This window comes from Oncorhynchus tshawytscha, unplaced genomic scaffold, assembly GCF_018296145.1.
Source record: "Oncorhynchus tshawytscha isolate Ot180627B unplaced genomic scaffold, Otsh_v2.0 Un_contig_10693_pilon_pilon, whole genome shotgun sequence".
In the NCBI taxonomy this organism is placed as follows: Eukaryota; Metazoa; Chordata; class Actinopteri; order Salmoniformes; family Salmonidae; genus Oncorhynchus; species Oncorhynchus tshawytscha.
In genome coordinates, this window is record NW_024609220.1 from 17,501 (window position 1) to 40,000 (window position 22,500).

The window sequence follows — 22,500 nt, forward strand, 5'->3', positions numbered from 1 at the left end:
TAAATACATATTCCAAACATACTCTGGGACAGTGGTGGGATGCGATAGATCCCAAATGAATACAACCAATCGCATATTTAAAAATAAATAAAAACAGTTTAAAAGCAATGAGGTCGATCGTTTAGCTTAAAATGTTTGTTAGACTATTAGGCCATTTGTTCACATTATAAGCCCAGTAATACACTGACAGTAGTAGGCTATAAGCGTGAATGTTCCTAAATGGAATCAATTAGCGGGAAAACACTGTTCTTGAATTGACGGCAAATGTGATTATGGATGTAATGCTTTATTATAAAGGTGCCTTTTTATGGTGAAAATGATCTTCCCCAAACTAGAAACTTGCTGCCAATGTCTGCCATGTAAGCTCTACACTGGTTATAAAGCGGATTAATGTGCTTCATTTTAAGAAGTTATTTGGCCACTTTAGTTGAGTTGTGCGAGTTGTGTGACTACGATTTTCTTGCCTTAATGCACAACCTGGGCATCATTCAACCTGGGCATCATTCAACCTGGGCATCATTCAACCTGGGCATCATTCAACCTGGGCATCATTCAACCTGGGCATCATTCAAGTTGGGCATCATTCAACCTGGGCATCATTCAACCTGGGCATCATTCAACCTGGGCATCATTCAAGTTGGGCATCATTCAAGTTGGGCATCATTCAACCTGGGCATCATTCAACCTGGGCATCATTCAACCTGGGCATCATTCAACCTGGGCATTATTCAAGTTGGGCATCATTCAACCTGGGCATGTTTGGAATATGTATTTATTGCACAGAAGGACAAGTTAATCGATAGAATAGGTCTACTTTGCACTATTGGGGATAGTAGATTGACATAGGCTAGTGCTAAAAAATTGACTGATTTCCTTATTTGAACTGTAACTAGGACTGTTAAGGTGACCAAATTACATTTGATAGTTTAAGGAATTGTGTACAGATCCTTGTGACATGGGGCTGTGCGTTATCATGCTGAAACATACTGAAACATGAGGTGATGGTGGCGGATGAATGGCACAACAATGTATCTTTGTGCATTCAAATTGCCATACATAAAATGCAATTGTGTTTGTTGTCCGTAGCTTATGGCTGCCCATACTATAACCCCACCACCACCATGGGACACTCTGTTCACAATGCTGACATCAGAAAACTGCTAATCAACACAACGCAATATACACGTGGTCTGCAGTTGTGTGGGACGGGTGGACATACTGCCAAATTCTCTAAAACCACTTTGGAGGTGGCTTATGGTATAGAAAGGAGAAATGCTCACTAACAAGGATGCAAACAAAATAATTCTCTATATTCAATTCTCTGGCAACAGCTCTGGTGGACATTCCCTCAGTCAGCATGCCAATTGCCCACTCCCTTAAAACTTGAGACATCTGTGGGATTATTGTGTGACAAAACTGCACATTTAAGAGTTGCCTTTTATTGTCCCCAGCACAAGGTGCTCCTGTGTAATGATCATGCGGTTTGCTCAGATTGTTGATATGCCACACCTGTCAGGTGGATGGATTATCTTGGCAAAGAAGAAATGTTTACTAACAAGGATGTAAACAGAAAAAAAGAAAATAATAATAACAATAATAAATAATTTCTGGGATCTTTTATTTCAGCTCATGAAACATGGTACAAACACTTAACATGCTGCGTTAATATTTTTGTTTAGTGGGTTAAGTGTTTTATGTTCCCTCACCATCGAGAGCTCTTCTCAATAGGCCACAGCACATCAGCACCATGGACAGCTGCCACACTGGCACTTCAGCAGAGAAAGTCCATGCTACTGTGTAACCTTATACAGGGCACTCTCCATGGCTTTCAAGTCGACTGCTGCTCTCTATGCTAAAAATAATACATTTACCAAGGATAGTAGTGGTAATGGTATTAGTAGGGATAGTAGTGGTAATGGTAGTAGTGTAAATAATAGTAGTGGTAATGGTAGTAGTAGGGATAGTAGTGGTAATGGTAGTAGTAGGGATAGGAGTGGTAATGGTAGTAGTAGGGATAGTAGTGGTAATGGTAGTAGTAGGGATAGTAGTGGTAATGGTAGTAGTGTAAATAATAGTAGTGGTAATGGTAGTAGTGGGGATAGTAGTGGTAATGGTAGTAGTAGGGATAGGAGTGGTAATGGTAGTAGTAGGGATAGTAGTGGTAATGGTAGTAGTAGGGATAGTAGTGGTAATGGTAGCAGTAGGGATAGGAGTGGTAATGGTAGCAGTAGGGATAGTAGTGGTAATGGTAGCAGTAGGGATAGGAGTGGTAATGGTAGTAGTAGGGATAGTAGTGGTAATGGTAGTAGTAGGGATAGTAGTGGTAATGGTAGTAGTGGGGATAGTAGTGGTAATGGTAGTAGTAAGGATAGTAGTGGTAATGGGATTAGTAGTGGCAATGGTAGTAGTAGGGATAGTAGTGGTAATGGTAGTAGTAGGGATAGTAGTGGTAATGGTAGTAGTAGGGATAGTAGTTGTAATGGTAGTAGTATGGATAGTAGTGGTAATGGGATTAGTAGTGGTAATGGTAGTAGTAGGGATAGTAGTGGTAATGGTAGTAGTAGGGATAGTAGTGGTAATGGTAGTAGTGGGGATAGTAGTGGTAATGGTAGCAGTAGGGATAGTAGTGGTAATGGTAGTAGTAGGGATAGGAGTGGTAATGGTAGTAGTAGGGATAGGAGTGGTAATGGTAGTAGTAGGGATAGTAGTGGTAATGGTAGTAGTAGGGATAGTAGTGGTAATGGTAGTAGTAAGGATAGTAGTGGTAATAGTAGTAGTAGGGATAGTAGTGGTAATGGTAGTATTAGGGATAGTAGTGGTAATGGTAGTAGTGGGGATAGTAGTGGTAATGGTAGTAGTAGGGATAGTAGTGGTAATGGTAGTAGTAGGGATAGTAGTGGTAATGGTAGTAGTAAGGATAGTAGTGGTAATAGTAGTAGTAGGGATAGTAGTGGTAATGGTAGTATTAGGGATAGTAGTGGTAATGGTAGTAGTGGGGATAGTAGTGGTAATGGTAGTAGTAGGGATAGTAGTGGTAATGGTAGTAGTAGGGATAGTAGTGGTAATGGTAGTAGTAGGGATAGTAGTGGCAATGGTAGTAGTAGGGATAGTAGTGGTAATGGTAGTAGTAGGGATAGTAGTGGTAATGGTAGTAGTAGGGATAGTAGTTGTAATGGTAGTAGTAGGGATAGTAGTGGTAATGGGATTAGTAGTGGTAATGGTAGTAGTAGGGATAGTAGTGGTAATGGTAGTAGTAGGGATAGTAGTGGTAATGGTAGTAGTAGGGGTAGTAGTGGTAATGGGGATAGTAGTGGTAATGGTAGTAGTAGGGATAGTAGTTGTAATGGTAGTAGTAGGGATAGGAGTGGTAATGGTAGTAGTAGTGGTAATGGTAGTAGTAGGGGTAGTAGTGGTAATGGTAGTAGTAGGGATAGTAGTGGTAATGGTAGTAGTAGGGATAGTAGTGGTAATGGTAGTAGTAGGGATAGTAGTGGTAATGGTAGTAGTAGGGGTAGTAGTGGTAATGGTAGTAGTAGGGATAGTAGTGGTAATGGTAGTAGTAGGGATAGTAGTGGTAATGGTAGTAGTAGGGATAGTAGTGGTAATGGTAGTAGTAGGGATAGTAGTGGTAATGGTAGTAGTAGGGATAGGAGTGGTAATGGTAGTAGTAGGGATAGGAGTGGTAATGGTAGTAGTAGGGATAGTAGTAGTAATGGTAGTAGTAGGGATAGTAGTGGTAATGGTAGTAGTAGGGATAGGAGTGGTAATGGTAGTAGTAGGGATAGTAGTGGTAATGGTAGTAGTAGGGATAGTAGTGGTAATGGTAGTAGTAGGGATAGGAGTGGTAATGGTAGTAGTAGGGATAGTAGTAGTAATGGTAGTAGTAGGGATAGGAGTGGTAATGGTATTAGTAGGGATAGTAGTGGTAATAGTAGTAGTAGGGATAGTAGTGGTAATGGTAGTATTAGGGATAGTAGTGGTAATGGTAGTAGTGGGGATAGTAGTGGTAATGGTAGTAGTAGGGATAGTAGTGGTAATGGTAGTAGTAGGGATAGTAGTGGTAATGGTAGTAGTAGGGATAGTAGTGGCAATGGTAGTAGTAGGGATAGTAGTGGTAATGGTAGTAGTAGGGATAGTAGTGGTAATGGTAGTAGTAGGGATAGTAGTTGTAATGGTAGTAGTAGGGATAGTAGCGGTAATGGGATTAGTAGTGGTAATGGTAGTAGTAGGGATAGTAGTGGTAATGGTAGTAGTAGGGATAGTAGTGGTAATGGTAGTAGTAGGGGTAGTAGTGGTAATGGGGATAGTAGTGGTAATGGTAGTAGTAGGGATAGTAGTTGTAATGGTAGTAGTAGGGATAGGAGTGGTAATGGTAGTAGTAGTGGTAATGGTAGTAGTAGGGGTAGTAGTGGTAATGGTAGTAGTAGGGATAGTAGTGGTAATGGTAGTAGTAGGGATAGTAGTGGTAATGGTAGTAGTAGGGATAGTAGTGGTAATGGTAGTAGTAGGGGTAGTAGTGGTAATGGTAGTAGTAGGGATAGTAGTGGTAATGGTAGTAGTAGGGATAGTAGTGGTAATGGTAGTAGTAGGGATAGTAGTGGTAATGGTAGTAGTAGGGATAGTAGTGGTAATGGTAGTAGTAGGGATAGGAGTGGTAATGGTAGTAGTAGGGATAGGAGTGGTAATGGTAGTAGTAGGGATAGTAGTAGTAATGGTAGTAGTAGGGATAGTAGTGGTAATGGTAGTAGTAGGGATAGGAGTGGTAATGGTAGTAGTAGGGATAGTAGTGGTAATGGTAGTAGTAGGGATAGTAGTGGTAATGGTAGTAGTAGGGATAGGAGTGGTAATGGTAGTAGTAGGGATAGTAGTAGTAATGGTAGTAGTAGGGATAGGAGTGGTAATGGTATTAGTAGGGATAGGAGTGGTAATGGTAGTAGTAGGGATAGTAGTGGTAATGGTAGTAGTAGGGATAGTAGTGGTAATGGTAGTAGTAGGGATAGCAGTGGTAATGGTAGTAGTAGGGATAGTAGTGGTAATGGTAGTATTAGGGATAGTAGTGGTAATGGTAGTAGTATGGATAGTAGTGGTAATGGTGGTAGTAGTAGGGATAGTAGTGGTAATGGTAGTATAGGGATAGTAGTGGTAATGGTAGTCGTAGGGATAGTAGTGGCAATGGTAGTAGTAGGGATAGTAGTGGTAATGGTAGTAGTAGGGATAGTAGTGGTAATGGTAGTAGTAGGGATAGTAGTTGTAATGGTAGTAGTAGGGATAGTAGTGGTAATGGGGATAGTAGTGGTAATGGTAGTAGTAGGGATAGTAGTGGTAATGGTAGTAGTAGGGATAGTAGTGGTAATGGGGATAGTAGTGGTAATGGTAGTAGTGGGGATAGTAGTGGTAATGGTAGTAGTAGGGATAGTAGTGGTAATGGTAGTAGTAGGGATAGTAGTGGTAATGGTAGTAGTAGGGATAGTAGTGGTAATGGTAGTCGTAGGGATAGTAGTGGTAATGGTAGTAGTAGGGATAGTAGTGGTAATGGTAGTAGTAGGGATAGTAGTGGCAATGGTAGTAGTAGGGATAGTAGTGGTAATGGTAGTAGTAGGGATAGTAGTGGTAATGGTAGTAGTAGGGATAGTAGTTGTAATGGTAGTAGTAGGGATAGTAGTGGTAATGGTAGTAGTAGGGGTAGTAGTGGTAATGGTAGTAGTAGGGATAGTAGTGGTAATGGTAGTAGTAGGGGTAGTAGTGGTAATGGTAGTAGTAGGGATAGTAGTGGTAATGGTAGTAGTAGGGATAGTAGTGGTAATGGTAGTAGTAGGGATAGGAGTGGTAATGGTAGTAGTAGGGATAGTAGTGGTGTAAATAATAGTGGTGGTAATGGTAGTAGTGTAAATAATAGTGGTGGTAATGGTAGTAGTGTAAATAATAGTAGTGGTAATGGTAGTATTAGGGATAGTAGTGGTAATGGTAGTAGTGTAAATAATAGTGGTGTTAATGGTAGTAGTGTAAATAATAGTAGTGGTAATGGTAGTATTAGGGATAGTAGTGGTAATGGTAGCAGTGTAAATAATAGTAGTGGTAATGGTAGTAGTGTAAATAATAGTGGTGGTAATGGTAGCAGTGTAAATAATAGTAGTGGTAATGGTAGTAGTGTAAATAACAGTAATGGTCGCATTCATTCTAGTAGTATTAATAGAAGCATGTTCATTTTCCATGTTTAGCCTTTTATTGTCCCCATTATTTATCACATTCTTCTATTATCATCCACTGATACAGTGTTGCAGTTCTTGACACAAACCTGTTACCTCGTTCAAAGGCACTTCAATCTTTTGTCCCTCCCATTCACCCTCTGAAAGGCACCTACTACCATACCTCGTTCAAAGGCACTTCAACCTTTTGTCCCTCCTATTCACCCTCTGAAAGGCACCTACCACCATACCTCGTTCAAAGGCACTTCAACCTTTTGTCCCTCCCATTCACCCTCTGAAAGGCACCTACTACCATACCTCGTTCAAAGGCACTTCAATCTTTTGTCCCTCCTATTCACCCTCTGAAAGGCACCTACCACCATACCTCGTTCAAAGGCACTTCAACCTTTTGTCCCTCCCATTCACCCTCTGAAAGGCACCTACTACCATACCTCGTTCAAAGGCACTTCAACCTTTTGTCCCTCCCATTCACCCTCTGAAAGGCACCTACTACCATACCTCGTTCAAAGGCACTTCAACCTTTTGTCCCTCCCATTCACCCTCTGAAAGGCACCTACTACCATACCTCGTTCAAAGGCACTTCAACCTTTTGTCCCTCCCATTCACCCTCTGAAAGGCACCTACTACCATACCTCGTTCAAAGGCACTTCAACCTTTTGTCCCTCCCATTCACCCTCTGAAAGGCACACATACACAATCCATGTCTCAATTGTTTTAACAAATGGCATCAATAAGGGATCATAGCTTTCACTTGGATTCACCTGGTCAGTCTGTCATGGAAACATCAGGTGTTCATAATGCTTTGTCAATATTTACGCAATCTTTCTCATGTCAATAAAGCTATTTGAATTTGATTTTGAGAGAGAGTCTGTCTGTCTCTGTTGCTACGTGCTCAGACGCAAGAGGTATGTGGCAGGGTCTACAGTCAATCACGGACTACAAGAAGAAAACCAGCCCAGTCACGGACCAGGATGTCTTGCTCCCATGCAGACTAAATAACTTTTTTGCCCGCTTTGAGGACAATACAGTGCCACTGACACGGCCTGCAACGAAAACATGCGAACTCTCCTTCACTGCAGCCGAGGTGAGTAAAACATTTAAACGTGTTAACCCTCGCAAGGCTGCAGGCCCAGACGGCATCTCCAGCCGCGCCCTCAGAGCACGCGCAGACCAGCTGGCCGGTGTGTTCACGGACATATTCAATCAATCCCTATACCAGTCTGCTGTTCCCACATGCTTCAAGAGGGCCACCATTCTTCCTGTTCCCAAGAAAGCTAAGGTAACTGAGCTAAACGACTACCGCCCCGTAGCACTCACTTCCGTCATCATGAAGTGCTTTGAGAGACTAGTCAAGGACCATATCACCTCCACCCTACCTGACACCCTAGACACACTCCAATTTGCTTACCGCCCAAATAGATCCACAGACGATGCAATCTCAACCACACTGCACACTGCCCTAACCCATCTGGACAAGAGGAATACCTATGTGAGAACTGTTCATCGACTACAGCTCGGCATTCAACACCATAGTACCCTCCAAGCTCGTCATCAAGCTCGAGACCCTGGGTCTCGACCCCGCCCTGTGCAACTGGGTACTAGACTTCCTGACGGGCCGCCCCCAGGTGGTGAGGGTAGGCAACAACATCTCCACCCCGCTGATCCTCAACACTGGGGCCCCACAAGGGTGCGTTCTGAGCCCTCTCCTGTACTCCCTGTTCACCCACGACTGCGTGGCCACGCACGCCTCCAACTCAATCATCAAGTTTGCGGACGACACAACAGTGGTAGGCTTGATTACCAACAACGACGAGACGGCCTACAGGGAGGAGGTGAGGGCCCTCGGAGTGTGGTGTCAGGAAAATAACCTCACACTCAACGTCAACAAAACTAAGGAGATGATTGTGGACTTCAGGAAACAGCAGAGGGAACACCCCCCTATCCACATTGATGGAACAGTAGTGGAGAGGGTAGTAAGTTTTAAGTTCCTCGGCGTACACATCACAGACAAACTGAATTGGTCCACCCACACAGACAGCATCGTGAAGAAGGCGCAGCAGCGCCTCTTCAACCTCAGGAGGCTGAAGAAATTCGGCTTGTCACCAAAAGCACTCACAAACTTCTACAGATGCACAATCAAGAGCATCCTGGCGGGCTGTATCACCGCCTGGTACGGCAACTGCTCCGCCCACAACCGTAAGGCTCTCCAGAGGGTAGTGAGGTCTGCACAACGCATCACCGGGGGCAAACTACCTGCCCTCCAGGACACCTACACCACCCGATGTTACAGGAAGGCCATAAAGATCATCAAGGACAACAACCACCCGAGCCACTGCCTGTTCACCCCGCTATCATCCAGAAGGTGAGGTCAGTACAGGTGCATCAAAGCTGGGACCGAGAGACTGAAAAACAGCTTCTATCTCAATGCCATCAGACTGTTAAACAGCCACCACTAACATTGAGTGGCTGCTGCCAACACACTGACTCAACTCCAGCCACTTTAATAATGGGAATAGATGGGAAATGATGTAAAATATATCACTAGCCACTTTAAACAATGCTACCTAATATAATGTTTACATACCCTACATTATTTGATTTGATTTGATTTGATTATTCATCTCATATGTATACGTATATACTGTACTCTATATCATCGACTGCATCCTTATGTAATACATGTATCACTAGCCACTTTAACTATGCCACTTTGTTTACATACTCATCTCATATGTATATACTGTACTCGACAGCATCTACTGTATCTTGCCTAAACTGCTCTGTACCATCACTCATTCATATATCTTTATGTACATATTCTTTATCCCCTTACACTGTGTATAAGACAGTAGTTTTTTTTTTTGGAATTGTTAGTTAGATTACTTGTTGGATTATTACTGCATTGTCAGAACTAGAAGCACAAGCATTTCGCTACACTCGCATTAACATCTGCTAACCTTGTGTATGTGACAAATAAAATTTGATTTGATTTGTTTTGATTTCTCTCTCTGTGTGTTCCAGAGCTCATCCCAAACCACTTCAACACCCAATCAGCATCATAAGTACCTTATTATTTCCTGAGTTGTTCTGCTGAAAGCGAACGGTCCAAAAGACAAGGGCACTGATTGTTTTCACAGATTTTGATGAGATCAGAGATAGTAAACAATTTAGTTGTTGAGTCCAAATTGTGCCAGGCAATCACACAATCACACAATTTATTTTCCTCTTCCAATGACAGATACACCCCCCCCCCCCACACACACACATACACACACACACAGCTATTCATTGTGAGAACCATTGAGTGGCCTCTTAGTTGGATGCGATGATACTTGAGTTAATGTTGCTTTGCTTCATTCTCAAGTGTGATGCTACAACCAAACCTTTTCTTTTCATAATACAGCTACATCCATAATGGCTGGAGCTTATAGCTCACTATACAGGTGACAACGTGCAGCTCATTTCTCTTGTGTGTGTGTGTGTGTGTGTGTGTGTGTGTGTGTGTGTGTGTGTGTGTGTGTGTGTGTGTGTGTGTGTGTGTGTCTTCGCGGTTTCAAGGTGTGTGTTTGGTGTGTGTCTTCATGGGTACTAGGTGTGCGTTTGGTGTGTGTCCTCTGTGGGAAAGTGTGATGAGAGACGGGAGTGAGGGAGAGAGAATAGAAGAGACAGAACAGAAGAAGAGAGGAGGAAAGGGCATGAGTTGTACAATAGAGGGAGAGATAGTAAATCAAATCAAATCAAATCAAATCAAATTTTATTTGTCACATACACATGGTTAGCAGATGTTAATGCGAGTGTAGCGAAATGCTTGTGCTTCTAGTTCCGACAATGCAGTAATAACGAGCAAGTAATCTAACTAACAATTCCCAAAAAAACTACTGTCATACACAGTGTAAGGGGATAAAGAATATGTACATAAGGATATATGAATGAGTGATGGTACAGAGCAGCATAGGCAAGATACAGTAGATGATATCGAGTACAGTATATACATATGAGATAAGTATGTAAACCAAGTGGCATAGTTAAAGTGGCTAGTGATACATGTATTACATAAGGATGCAGTCGATGATATAGAGTACAGTATCAACGTATGCATATGAGATGAACAATGTAGGGTAAGTAACATTATATAAGGTAGCATTGTTTAAAGTGGCTAGTGATATATTTACATCATTTCCCATCAATTCCCATGATTAAAGTGGCTGGAGTAGAGTCAGTGTCATTGACAGTGTGTTGGCAGTAGCCACTCAATGTTAGTGGTGGCTGTTTAACAGTCTGATGGCCTTGAGATAGAAGCTGTTTTTCAGTCTCTCGGTCCCAGCTTTGATGCACCTGTACTGACCTCGCCTTCTGGATGGCAGCGGGGTGAACAGGCAGTGGCTCGGGTGGTTGGTGTCCTTGATGATCTTTATGGCCTTCCTGTAGCATCGGGTGGTGTAGGTGTCCTGGAGGGCAGGTAGTTTGCCCCGGTGATGCGTTGTGCAGACCTCACTACCCTCTGGAGAGCCTTACGGTTGAGGGCGGTGCAGTTGCCATACCAGGCGGTGATACAGCCCGCCAGGATGCTCTCGATTGTGCATCTGTAGAAGTTTGTGAGTGCTTTTGGTGACAAGCCGAATTTCTTCAGCCTCCTGAGGTTGAAGAGGCGCTGCTGCGCCTTCCTCACGATGCTGTCTGTGTGAGTGGACCAATTCAGTTTGTCTGTGATGTGTATGCCGAGGAACTTAAAACTTGCTACCCTCTCCACTACTGTTCCATCGATGTGGATGGGGGTGTTCCCTCTGCTGTTTCCTGAAGTCCACAATCATCTCCTTAGTTTTGTTGACGTTGAGTGTGAGGTTATTTTCCTGACACCACACTCCGAGGGCCCTCACCTCCTCCCTGTAGGCCGTCTCGTCGTTGTTGGTAATCAAGCCTACCACTGTTGTGTCGTCCGCAAACTTGATGATTGAGTTGGAGGCGTGCATGGCCACGCAGTCGTGGGTGAACAGGGAGTACAGGAGAGGGCTCAGAACGCACCCTTGTGGGGCCCCAGTGTTGAGGATCAGCGGGGAGGAGATGTTGTTGCCTACCCTCACCACCTGGGGGCGGCCCGTCAGGAAGTCCAGTACCCAGTTGCACAGGGCGGGGTCGAGACCCAGGGTCTCGAGCTTGATGACGAGCTTGGAGGGTACTATGGTGTTGAATGCCGAGCTGTAGTCGATGAACAGCATTCTCACATAGGTATTCCTCTTGTCCAGATGGGTTAGGGCAGTGTGCAGTGTGGTTGAGATTGCATCGTCTGTGGACCTATTTGGGCGGTAAGCAAATTGGAGTGGGTCAAGGGTGTCAGGTAGGGTGGAGGTGATATGGTCCTTGACTAGTCTCTCAAAGCACTTCATGATGACGGATGTGAGTGCTACGGGGCGGTAGTCGTTTAGCTCAGTTACCTTAGCTTTCTTGGGAACAGGAACAATGGTGGCCCTCTTGAAGCATGTGGGAACAGCAGACTGGTATAGGGATTGATTGAATATGTCCGTAAACACACCGGCCAGCTGGTCTGCGCATGCTCTGAGGGCGCGGCTGGGGATGCCGTCTGGGCCTGCAGCCTTGCGAGGGTTAACACGTTTAAATGTCTTACTCACTTCGGCTGCAGTGAAGGAGAGACCGCATGTTTCCGTTGCAGGCCGTGTCAGTGGCACTGTATTGTCCTCAAAGCGGGCAAAAAGTTATTTAGTCTGCCTGGGAGCAAGACATCCTGGTCCGTGGCTGGGCTGGGTTTCTTCCTGTAGTCCGTGATTGACTGTAGACCCTGCCACATACCTCTTGTGTCTGAGCCGTTGAATTGAGATTCTACTTTGTCTCTGTACTGGCGCTTAGCTTGTTTGATAGCCTTGCGGAGGGAATAGCTGCACTGTTTGTATTCAGTCATGTTACCAGACACCTTGCCCTGATTAAAAGCAGTGGTTCGTGCCTTCAGTTTCACACGAATGCTGCCATCAATCCACGGTTTCTGGTTAGGGAATGTTTTAATCGTTGCTATGGGAACGACATCTTCAACGCACGTTCTAATGAACTCGCACACCGTATCAGCGTATTCGTCAATTTGTTGTCTGACGCAATACGAAACATCTCCCAGTCCACGTGGTGGAAGCAGTCTTGGAGTGTGGAGTCAGCTTGGTCGGACCAGCGTTGGACAGACCTCAGCGTGGGAGCTTCTTGTTTTAGTTTCTGTCTGTAGGCAGGGATCAACAAAATGGAGTCGTGGTCAGCTTTTCCGAAAGGGGGCGGGGCAGGGCCTTATATGCATCGCGGAAGTTAGAGTAACAATGATCCAGGGTCTTTCCACCCCTGGTTGCGCAATCGATATGCTGATAAAATTTAGGGAGTCTTGTTTTCAGATTAGCCTTGTTAAAATCCCCAGCTACAATGAATGCAGCCTCCGGATAAATCGTTTCCAGTTTGCAGAGAGTTAAATAAAGTTCGTTCAGAGCCATCGATGTGTCTGCTTGGGGGATATATACGGCTGTGATTATAATCGAAGAGAATTCTCTTGGTAGATAATGCGGTCTACATTTGATTGTGAGGAATTCTAAATCAGGTGAACAGAAGGATTTGAGTTCCTGTATGTTTCTTTCATCACACCATGTCACGTTGGCCATAAGACATACGCCCCCACCCCTCTTCTTACCAGAAAGATGTTTGTTTCTGTCGGCGCGATGCGTGGAGAAACCCGCTGGCTGCACCGCTTCGGATTGCGTCTCTCCAGTTAGCCATGTTTTCGTGAAGCAAAGAACGTTACAGTCTCTGATGTCCCTCTGGAATGCTACCCTTGCTCGGATTTCATCAACCTTGTTGTCAAGAGACTGGACATTGGCAAGAAGAATGCTAGGGAGTGGTGCACGATGTGCCCGTCTCCGGAGTCTGACCAGAAGACCGCTTCGTTTCCCTCTTTTTCTGAGTTTTTTTTTTTTTTTTGGTCGCTGCATGTGATCCACTCGGTTACACTGGTTGTGAGGCAGAACACCGGATCCGCATCGCGAAAAACATATTCTTGGTCGTACTGATGGTGAGTTGACGCTGATCTTATATTCAGTAGTTCTTCTCGGCTGTATGTAAAGAAACCTAAGATGACCTGGGGTACTAGTGTAAGAAATAACACGTAAAAAAAACAAAAAACTGCATAGTTTCCTAGGAACGCGAAGCGTGGCGGCCATCTCTGTCGGCGCCGGAAGTGTGTGTAAGGGATTAATCAGCAGTCTTTCTAACTACTGTACATATTATAGTCCTCTCTAGTGGATTATTCCCTAGTTAGAATGTTCCTATGTCCTCTCCCCTTCCAGATGTTCCTGGTGATCAGAGCATTGAGTAGGAACAGCCACCCCATTGTCTAATACTCTCTCTTTCTCTTTCTCTCTCTCTTTCTCTCTCTCTGTCTCTCTCTCTCTCCCTCTCTCTCTATCTCTCTCTCTGTCTCTCTCTCCCTCTCTCTCTCTCTCTCTCCCTCTCTCTCTCTCTCTCTCTTTCTCTTCTCGTCTTTCTCCCACCCCCTTTCAATTCTCCACTGAGTCAGATCCATCTCTCTCAGAATGAAATATAGTAGTTACTCATTTTCCTTCCTTCCTTCCTTCCTTCCTTCCTTCCTTCCTTCCTTCCTTCCTTCCTTCCTTCCTTCCTTCCTTCCTTCCTTCCTTCCTTCCTTCCTTCCTTCCTTCCTTCCTTCCTTCCTTCCTTCCTTCCTTCCCTGGAACAAACCACTCTGCACAGGAAAAGAGGAACACTACTGTCCCTATAGAGGAGAGGGGGAGAGAGGAGGAGAGGAACAGAGATGGAGAGAGAGAGGGAAGGGCAGAGAGGTATGTAGTGGGAAGGGATTTCTGCGTGAGAGCGAGAGAGAGAGAGCAGGTGGGAAAGAGAGGGAGTGGGAAGGAAGGCGTGTGTGTGAGGGAGAGAAATAAGGGTCAAGGTGAGAGAGAAAAAGATAGAGGGAGGGAGTGGAGAGGAGAGAGTGGTGGTGGTGGTGAACAGGTTTAGAGAGGAGAGGAGAGGAGAGGAGAGGAGAGGAGAGGAGAGGAGAGGAGAGAGAGGAGAGGAGAGAGAGAGGAGAGGAGAGGAGAGGAGAGGAGAGGGAGGAGAGGAGAGGAGAGGAGAGGAGAGGGGTATAGAGATGGAAAGTATAGAAGTGAGGGATGGACTGAGGCGAGAAGCAGAGGGACCTGGATGACTAGCTATTTCAATGATGGATCGAGCGGAGCGGAGGAATGAGACTGGGGAAAGAGGGAGTCGGATGAATAGAGACAATAAGTGAGGCATGAGCGAGGGGAACGAAGGAGAAGATGAGATGCTGCAGAAGAAAGAGAGGAGCGAGAGAAAAGAGGTGTGAAATATTGCCATCGCTTTTGTTTTTATTTAAGTTTGAACTTGGCACTTAACATACGCTGCCCCCCTTCCCTCTCCATCCCTCCTTCATTCATCCCTCCTTCATTCATCCCTCTCCATCTATCCCTCCTTCATTCATCCCTCTCAATCTATCCCTCCTTCATTCATCCCTCTCCATCTATCCCTCCTTCATTCATCCCTCTCCATCTATCCCTCCTTCATTCATCCCTCTCATCCCTCCTTCATTCATCCCTCTCCATCTATCCCTCCTTAATTCATCCCTCTCATCCCTCTCCATCCCTCCCTCCTTCATTCATCCCTCTCCATCTATCCCTCCTTCATTCATCCCTCCTCCTTCATTCATCCCTCTCCATCCCCCCTCCTTCATTCATCCCTCTCCATCTATCCCTCCTTCATTCATCCCTCTCCATCCATCCCTCCTTCATTCATCCATCTACATCCATCCCTCCTTCATTCATCCCTCTCCATCTATCCCTCCCTCCTTCATTCATCCCTCTCCATCTATCCCTCCTTCATTCATCCCTCTCCATCTATCCCTCCTTCATTCATCCCTCTCCATCTATCCCTCCTTCATTTATCCCTCTCCATCCCTCCTTCATTCATCCCTCTCCATCCATCCCTCCTTCATTCATCCATCTACATCCATCCCTCCTTCATTCATCCCTCTCCATCTATCCCTCCCTCCTTCATTCATCCCTCTCCATCTATCCCTCCCTCCTTCATTCATCCCTCTCCATCTATCCCTCCTTCATTCATCCCTCTCCATCCATCCCTCCTTCATTCATCCATCTACATCCATCCCTCCTTCATTCATCCCTCTCCATCTATCCCTCCCTCCTTCATTCATCCCTCTCCATCTATCCCTCCCTCCTTCATTCATCCCTCTCCATCTATCCCTCCTTCATTCATCCCTCTCCATCTATCCCTCCTTCATTCATCCCTCTCCATCTATCCCTCCTTCATTCATCTCTCTCCATCTATCTCTCCTTCATTCATCCCTCTCCATCCCTCCCTCCTTCATTCATCCCTCTCCATCTGTCCCTCCTTCATTCATCCCTCTCCATCCATCCATCCCTCCTTCATTCATTCATCCCTCTCCATCCCCCCCTCCTTCATTCATCCCTCTCCATCTATCCCTCCTTCATTCATCCCTCTCCATCCATCCCTCCTTCATTCATCCATCTACATCCATCCCTCCTTCATTCATCCCTCTCCATCTATCCCTCCCTCCTTCATTCATCCCTCTCCATCTATCCCTCCTTCATTCATCCCTCTCCATCTATCCCTCCTTCATTCATCCCTCTCCATCCATCCCTCCTTCATTCATCCATCTACATCCATCCCTCCTTCATTCATCCCTCTCCATCTATCCCTCCCTCCTTCATTCATCCCTCTCCATCCCTCCTTCATTCATCCCTCTCCATCTATCCCTCCTTCATTCCTCCCTCTCCATCCCTCCTTCATTCATCCCTCTCCATCTATCCCTCCTTCATTCGTCTCTCTCCATCCATCCCTCTTTCATCCATCCCTCTCCATCTATCCCTCCTTCATTCATCTCTCTCCATCTATCCCTCCTTAATTCATCCCTCTCATCCCTCCTTCATTCATCCCTCCTTCATTCATCCCTCTCCATCTATCCCTCCTTCATTCATCCCTCTCCATCTATCCCTCCTTCATTCCTCCCTCTCCATCCCTCCCTCCTTCATGCATCCCTCTCCATCTATCCCTCCTTCATTCATCCCTCTCAATCTATCCCTCCTTCATTCATCCCTCTCCATCTATCCCTCCTTCATTCATCCCTCTCATCCCTCCTTCATTCATCCCTCTCCATCTATCCCTCCTTCATTCATCTCTCTCCATCTATCCCTCCTTAATTCATCCCTCTCATCCCTCTCCATCCCTCCCTCCTTCATTCATCCCTCTCCATCTATCCCTCCTTCATTCATCCCTCCTCCTTCATTCATCCCTCTCCATCCCCCCTCCTTCATTCATCCCTCTCCATCTATCCCTCCCTCCTTCATTCATCCCTCTCCATCCATCCCTCCTTCATTCATCCATCTACATCCATCCCTCCTTCATTCATCCCTCTCCATCTATCCCTCCCTCCTTCATTCATCCCTCTCCATCTATCCCTCCCTCCTTCATTCATCCCTCTCCATCTATCCCTCCTTCATTCATCCCTCTCCATCTATCCCTCCTTCATTCATCCCTCTCCATCTATCCCTCCTTCATTTATCCCTCTCCATCCCTCCTTCATTCATCCCTCTCCATCCATCCCTCCTTCATTCATCCCTCTCCATCCATCCCTCCTTCATTCATCCATCTACATCCATCCCTCCTTCATTCATCCCTCTCCATCTATCCCTCCCTCCTTCATTCATCCCTCTCCATCTATCCCTCCCTCCTTCATTCATCCCTCTCCATCTATCCCTCCTTCATTCATCCCTCTCCATCTATCCCTCCTTCATTCATCCCTCTCCATCTATCCCTCCTTCATTTATCCCTCTCCATCCCTCCTTCATTCATCCCTCTCCATCTATCCCTCCTTCATTCATCCCTCCTCCTTCATTCATCCCTCTCAATCTATCCCTCCTTCATTCATCCCTCTCCATCTATCCCTCCTTCATTCATCCCTCTCATCCCTCCTTCATTCATCCCTCTCCATCTATCCCTCCTTCATTCATCTCTCTCCATCTATCCCTCCTTAATTCATCCCTCTCGTCCCTCTCCATCCCTCCCTCCTTCATTCATCCCTCTCCATCTATCCCTCCTTCATTCATCCCTCCTCCTTCATTCATCCCTCTCCATCCCCCCTCCTTCATTCATCCCTCTCCATCTATCCCTCCTTCATTAATCCCTCTCCATCCATCCCTCCTTCATTCATCCATCTACATCCATCCCTCCTTCATTCATCCCTCTCCATCTATCCCTCCCTCCTTCATTCATCCCTCTCCATCTATCCCTCCCTCCTTCATTCATCCCTCTCCATCTATCCCTCCTTCATTCATCCCTCTCCATCTATCCCTCCTTCATTCATCCCTCTCCATCTATCCCTCCTTCATTTATCCCTCTCCATCCCTCCTTCATTCATCCCTCTCCATCCATCCCTCCTTCATTCATCCATCTACATCCATCCCTCCTTCATTCATCCCTCTCCATCTATCCCTCCCTCCTTCATTCATCCCTCTCCATCTATCCCTCCCTCCTTCATTCATCCCTCTCCATCTATCCCTCCTTCATTCATCCCTCTCCATCTATCCCTCCTTCATTCATCCCTCTCCATCTATCCCTGCTTCATTTATCCCTCTCCATCCCTCCTTCATTCATCCCTCTCCATCTATCCCTCCTTCATTCATCCCTCTCCATCTATCCCTCCTTCATTCGTCTCTCTCCATCCATCCCTCCTTCATTCATCCCTCTCCATCCCTCCCTCCTTCATTCATCCCTCTCCATCTATCCCTCCTTCATTCGTCTCTCTCCATCCATCCCTCCTTCATTCATCCCTCTCCATCTATCCCTCCTTCATTCATCTCTCTCCATCTATCCCTCCTTAATTCATCCCTCTCATCCCTCCTTCATTCATCCCTCCTTCATTCATCCCTCTCCATCTATCCCTCCTTCATTCATCCCTCTCCATCTCTCCCTCCTTCATTCATCCCTCTCCATCTATCCCTCCTTCATTCATCCCTCTCCATCCCTCCTTCATTCATCCCTCTCCATCTATCCCTCCTTCATTCATCCCTCTCCATCCCTCCCTCCTTCATTCATCCCTCTCCATCTATCCCTCCTTCATTCATCCCTCTCCATCTATCCCTCCTTCATTCATCCCTCTCCATCTATCCCTCCTTCATTCATCCCTCTCCATCTATCCCTCCTTCATTCATCCCTCTCCATCCCTCCTTCATTCATCCCTCTCCATCTATCCCTCCTTCATTCATCCCTCTCCATCCCTCCCTCCTTCATTCATCCCTCTCCATCTATCGCTCATTCATTTGTCTCTCCCACTCAATTCAATGACAATGCATCCAGTTGTAATGAACTGCTACTGGCGGACTATAAACTCCAGTGTTGCCGTTGCCCTCAGGGCACTAATATGTGGCGTGCGGCCATTGAGCGGTTAACAGACACACTCAATATTTAGAGCCGACATGGATACCTCCCAGTCATGTAGTTGCACCGTGGCTAATGCTAACTTAATGACTGTGTGATGCGACTGTGGCACGGCTGCAGCTCTATGGAGGCAGGACTACTGACACGTTTATCACTGTCAATGAGACTATTGGCCCTATTCAGTCAAACAACTGGTAACTAACTGGGTTATGGGGATAGGTATTTTATGTGTCGGAATATATTCTTAATTAATATACTCTTTATGTCTAGTCTATGTTTTTCTACCACGGCACGATTTGATTGGCTCAAACATCATAATGTCTAATGTTTACGAAGTAATATTAAACATATGACTTCAAACATGCTTTAATTCCCAGGAATACCAGAATAAGTCATTACTTATTCTATTCATAGAAATGGTATTGACAAAACAACTGTTGTTTTGGATTAAATAGGATCCTATGGGAGCCAAGGTCTTTGTAGTGGGTTGATATGTTTGCCTATGATTGAAGCCATCGAAGCCATTTCTGTATATTCAGAGAAGAAATACCAACGCAGAAACATTTTATGTTTGTATGTGCTTGGACAACAGAGTTCATATGTAGGCAGCAGTGGAGAGTTCTCTCTCTCTCTCTCTCTCTCTCTCTCTCTCTCTCTCTCTCTCTCTCTCTCTCTCTCTCTCTCTCTCTCTCTCTCTCTCTCTCTCTCTCTCTCCCTTTCTCTCTCTCTCTCCCTCTCTCTCTCTCTCTCTCTCTCTCTCTCTCTCTCTCTCTCTCTCTCTCTCTCTCTCTCTCTCTCTCTCTCTCTCTCTCTCTCTCTCTCTCTCTCTCTCTCTCTCTCTCTCTCTCTCTCTCTCTCTCTCTCTCTCTCCCTCTCTCTCTCTCTCTCTCTCTCTCTCTCTCTCTCTCTCTCTCCCCCTCTCTCTCTCTCTCTCTCTCTCTCTCTCTCTCTCTCTCTCTCTCTCTCTCTCTCTCTCTCTCTCTCTCTCTCTCTCTCTCTGCCTTTCTCTCTCTCTCTCTTTCTCTCTCTCTCTCTTTCTCTCTCTCTCTCTCTCTCTCTCTCCCCCTCTCTCCCTCCCCTCTCTCTCTCAAATTGGTTTTATCCCTCTCGTTCTGTTTATCTCTCTCTCTGTCCTATTTGTCTTTCCTCTCGTCTTGATCTCCATGCACTCTCTTTTCAGATCTCCTTTTCTCTTCATCTGTTCCCTCATTAGATGACTGCATTCTGTTTCCTTTCCTAGCCCCTGTCCTCTTCCTGTTTCTTCCCTTCACCTTGTTATTGGTGCAAAACCTCTGTTCTACATGTTCATTTGTCTCTCATCCACACATTCTCCTTTCACCGCCAGACGTCACACTCTGCTTTCTCTAGGGGTTGTGCCTAAGGACCCATGGGTCTTTCCTACTCTATTAGGGGCCATTCCGGCTGCCCTGGTGTCTGTCTGTTCAGAAAGAAGAGATGAATCAGTCATTATGTTGTTAGGTACTGAAAGACCCCAAGGGAAGCCAAGTCACTGCCATGTAACTGTTAGTAATGAGATAATATGGACCGAGAATATCTATCTAAGAATATCATTATGAGGACGAAGAGCTGAATAGACTGTGAGGGTTAGGGTTCCACTTTATGAAGTGAATTGAATAGTGAATTGTTTAGTGAGCTGAATGGACTGTGAGGGTTAGGGTTCCACTTTATGAAGTGAATTGAATAGTGAATTGTTTAGTGAGCTGAATAGACTGTGAGGGTTAGGGTTCCACTTTATGAAGTGAATTGTTTAGTGAGCTGAATAGACTGTGAGGGTTAGGGTTCCACTTTATGAAGTGAATTGTTTAGTGAGCTGAATAGACTGTGAGGGTTAGGGTTCCACTTTATGAAGTGAATTGAATAGTGAATTGTTTAGTGAGCTGAATAGACTGTGAGGGTTAGGGTTCCACTTTAGTGAAGTGAATTGAATAGTGAATTGTTTAGTGAGCTGAATAGACTGTGAGGGTTAGGGTTCCACTTTATGAAGTGAATTGAATAGTGAATTGTTTAGTGAGCTGAATAGACTGTGAGGGTTAGGGTTCCACTTTATGAAGTGAATTGAATAGTGAATTGTTTAGTGAGCTGAATAGACTGTGAGGGTTAGGGTTCCACTTTATGAAGTGAATTGAATAGTGAATTGTTTAGTGAGCTGAATAGACTGTGAGGGTTAGGGTTCCACTTTATGAAGTGAATTGAATAGTGAATTGTTTAGTGAGCTGAATAGACTGTGAGGGTTAGGGTTCCACTTTATGAAGTGAATTGTTTAGTGAGCTGAATAGACTGTGAGGGTTAGGGTTCCACTTTAGTGAAGTGAATTGTTTAGTGAGCTGAATAGACTGTGAGGGTTTGGGTTCCACTTTATGAAGTGAATTGTTTAGTGAGCTGAATAGACTGTGAGGGTTTGGGTTCCACTTTATGAAGTGAATTGTTTAGTGAGCTGAATAGACTGTGAGGGTTTGGGTTCCACTTTATGAAGTGAATTGTTTAGTGAGCTGAATAGACTGTGAGGGTTAGGGTTCCACTTTATGAAGTGAATTGTTTAGTGAGCTGAATAGACTGTGAGGGTTAGGGTTCCACTTTATGAAGTGAATTGTTTAGTGAGCTGAATAGACTGTGAGGGTTTGGGTTCCACTTTATGAAGTGAATTGTTTAGTGAGCTGAATAGACTGTGAGGGTTAGGGTTCCACTTTATGAAGTGAATTGTTTAGTGAGCTGAATAGACTGTGAGGGTTTGGGTTCCACTTTAGTGAAGTGAATTGTTTAGTGAGCTGAATGGTAAGTTGAAGCTTATTGTAAGGTGGAAAAGGCATCATTGCTTTTGCCTCGTGTTACTTCAACATCAGGAGATCAGACCACTTATCAGCCAGGCTTCCACTCTTTCATTTGTTCTCTCTGGGGAGGGGGAGGAATGGAGGGAGGGGGAGGAATGGAGGGAGGGGGAGGAGTGGGAGGGAGGTGGGAGGAGAGGGAGGGAGGGGGAGGAGAGGGAGGGAGGAGGAATGGAGGGGGGGGAGGAGAGGGAGGGAGGGGGAGGAGAGGGAGGGAGGTGGGAGGAGAGGGAGGGAGGTGGGAGGAATGGAGGGAGGGGGGGGAGGAGAGGGAGGGAGGTGGGGAGGAGAGGGAGGGAGGTGGGAGGGAGGGATGGAGATGGGAGGAATGGAGGGAGGGGGAGGAGAGGGAGGGAGGTGGGAGGAATGGAGGGAGGGGGGGAGGAGAGCGAGGGAGGGAGGAGGAATGGAGGGGGGGTGAGGAGAGGGAGGAGGGAGGGGGAGGAATGGATGGGGGGGTGAGGAGAGGGAGGGAGGGGGTAGAGAGGGAGGGAGGGAGGTGGGTGGAGGAGGAGGGAGGGAGGGGGTAGAGAGGGAGGGAGGGAGGTGGGTGAGGAGAGGGAGGGAGGGGGTAGAGAGGGAGGGAGGGGGTGAGGAGAGGGAGGGAGGGGGTAGAGAGGGAGGGAGGGAGGGGGTGAGGAGAGGGAGGGAGGGGGTAGAGAGGGAGGGAGGGAGGGGAGGGAGGAGAGGGAGGGAGGGAGGGGGGTAGAGAGGGAGGGAGGGGGTGAGGAGAGGGAGGGAGGGGGTAGAGAGGGAGGGAGGGATGGGGGTGAGGAGAGGGAGTGAGGGAGGGGGTAGAGAGGGAGGGGGGGTGAGGAGAGGGAGGGAGGGGGTAGAGAGGGAGGGAGGGAGGGAGGGAGGGGGGGTGAGGAGAGGGAGGGAGGGGGTAGACAGGGAGGGAGGGAGGGGGGGTGAGGAGAGGGAGGGAGGGGGTAGAGAGGGAGGAACTGTTCTAC

General features: G+C 46.1%; 1 protein-coding gene across 1 annotated transcript in view; it reads left to right on the top strand.

Annotated features, from left to right (window-relative positions):
* Nucleotides 1-22,500, top strand: part of LOC121844445 (voltage-dependent T-type calcium channel subunit alpha-1I-like) — a gene marked incomplete at both ends in the record, with an annotated part of 105,101 nt that overhangs the window by 519 nt on the left and 82,082 nt on the right. The gene's annotated exons all lie outside the window — the stretch shown is intronic.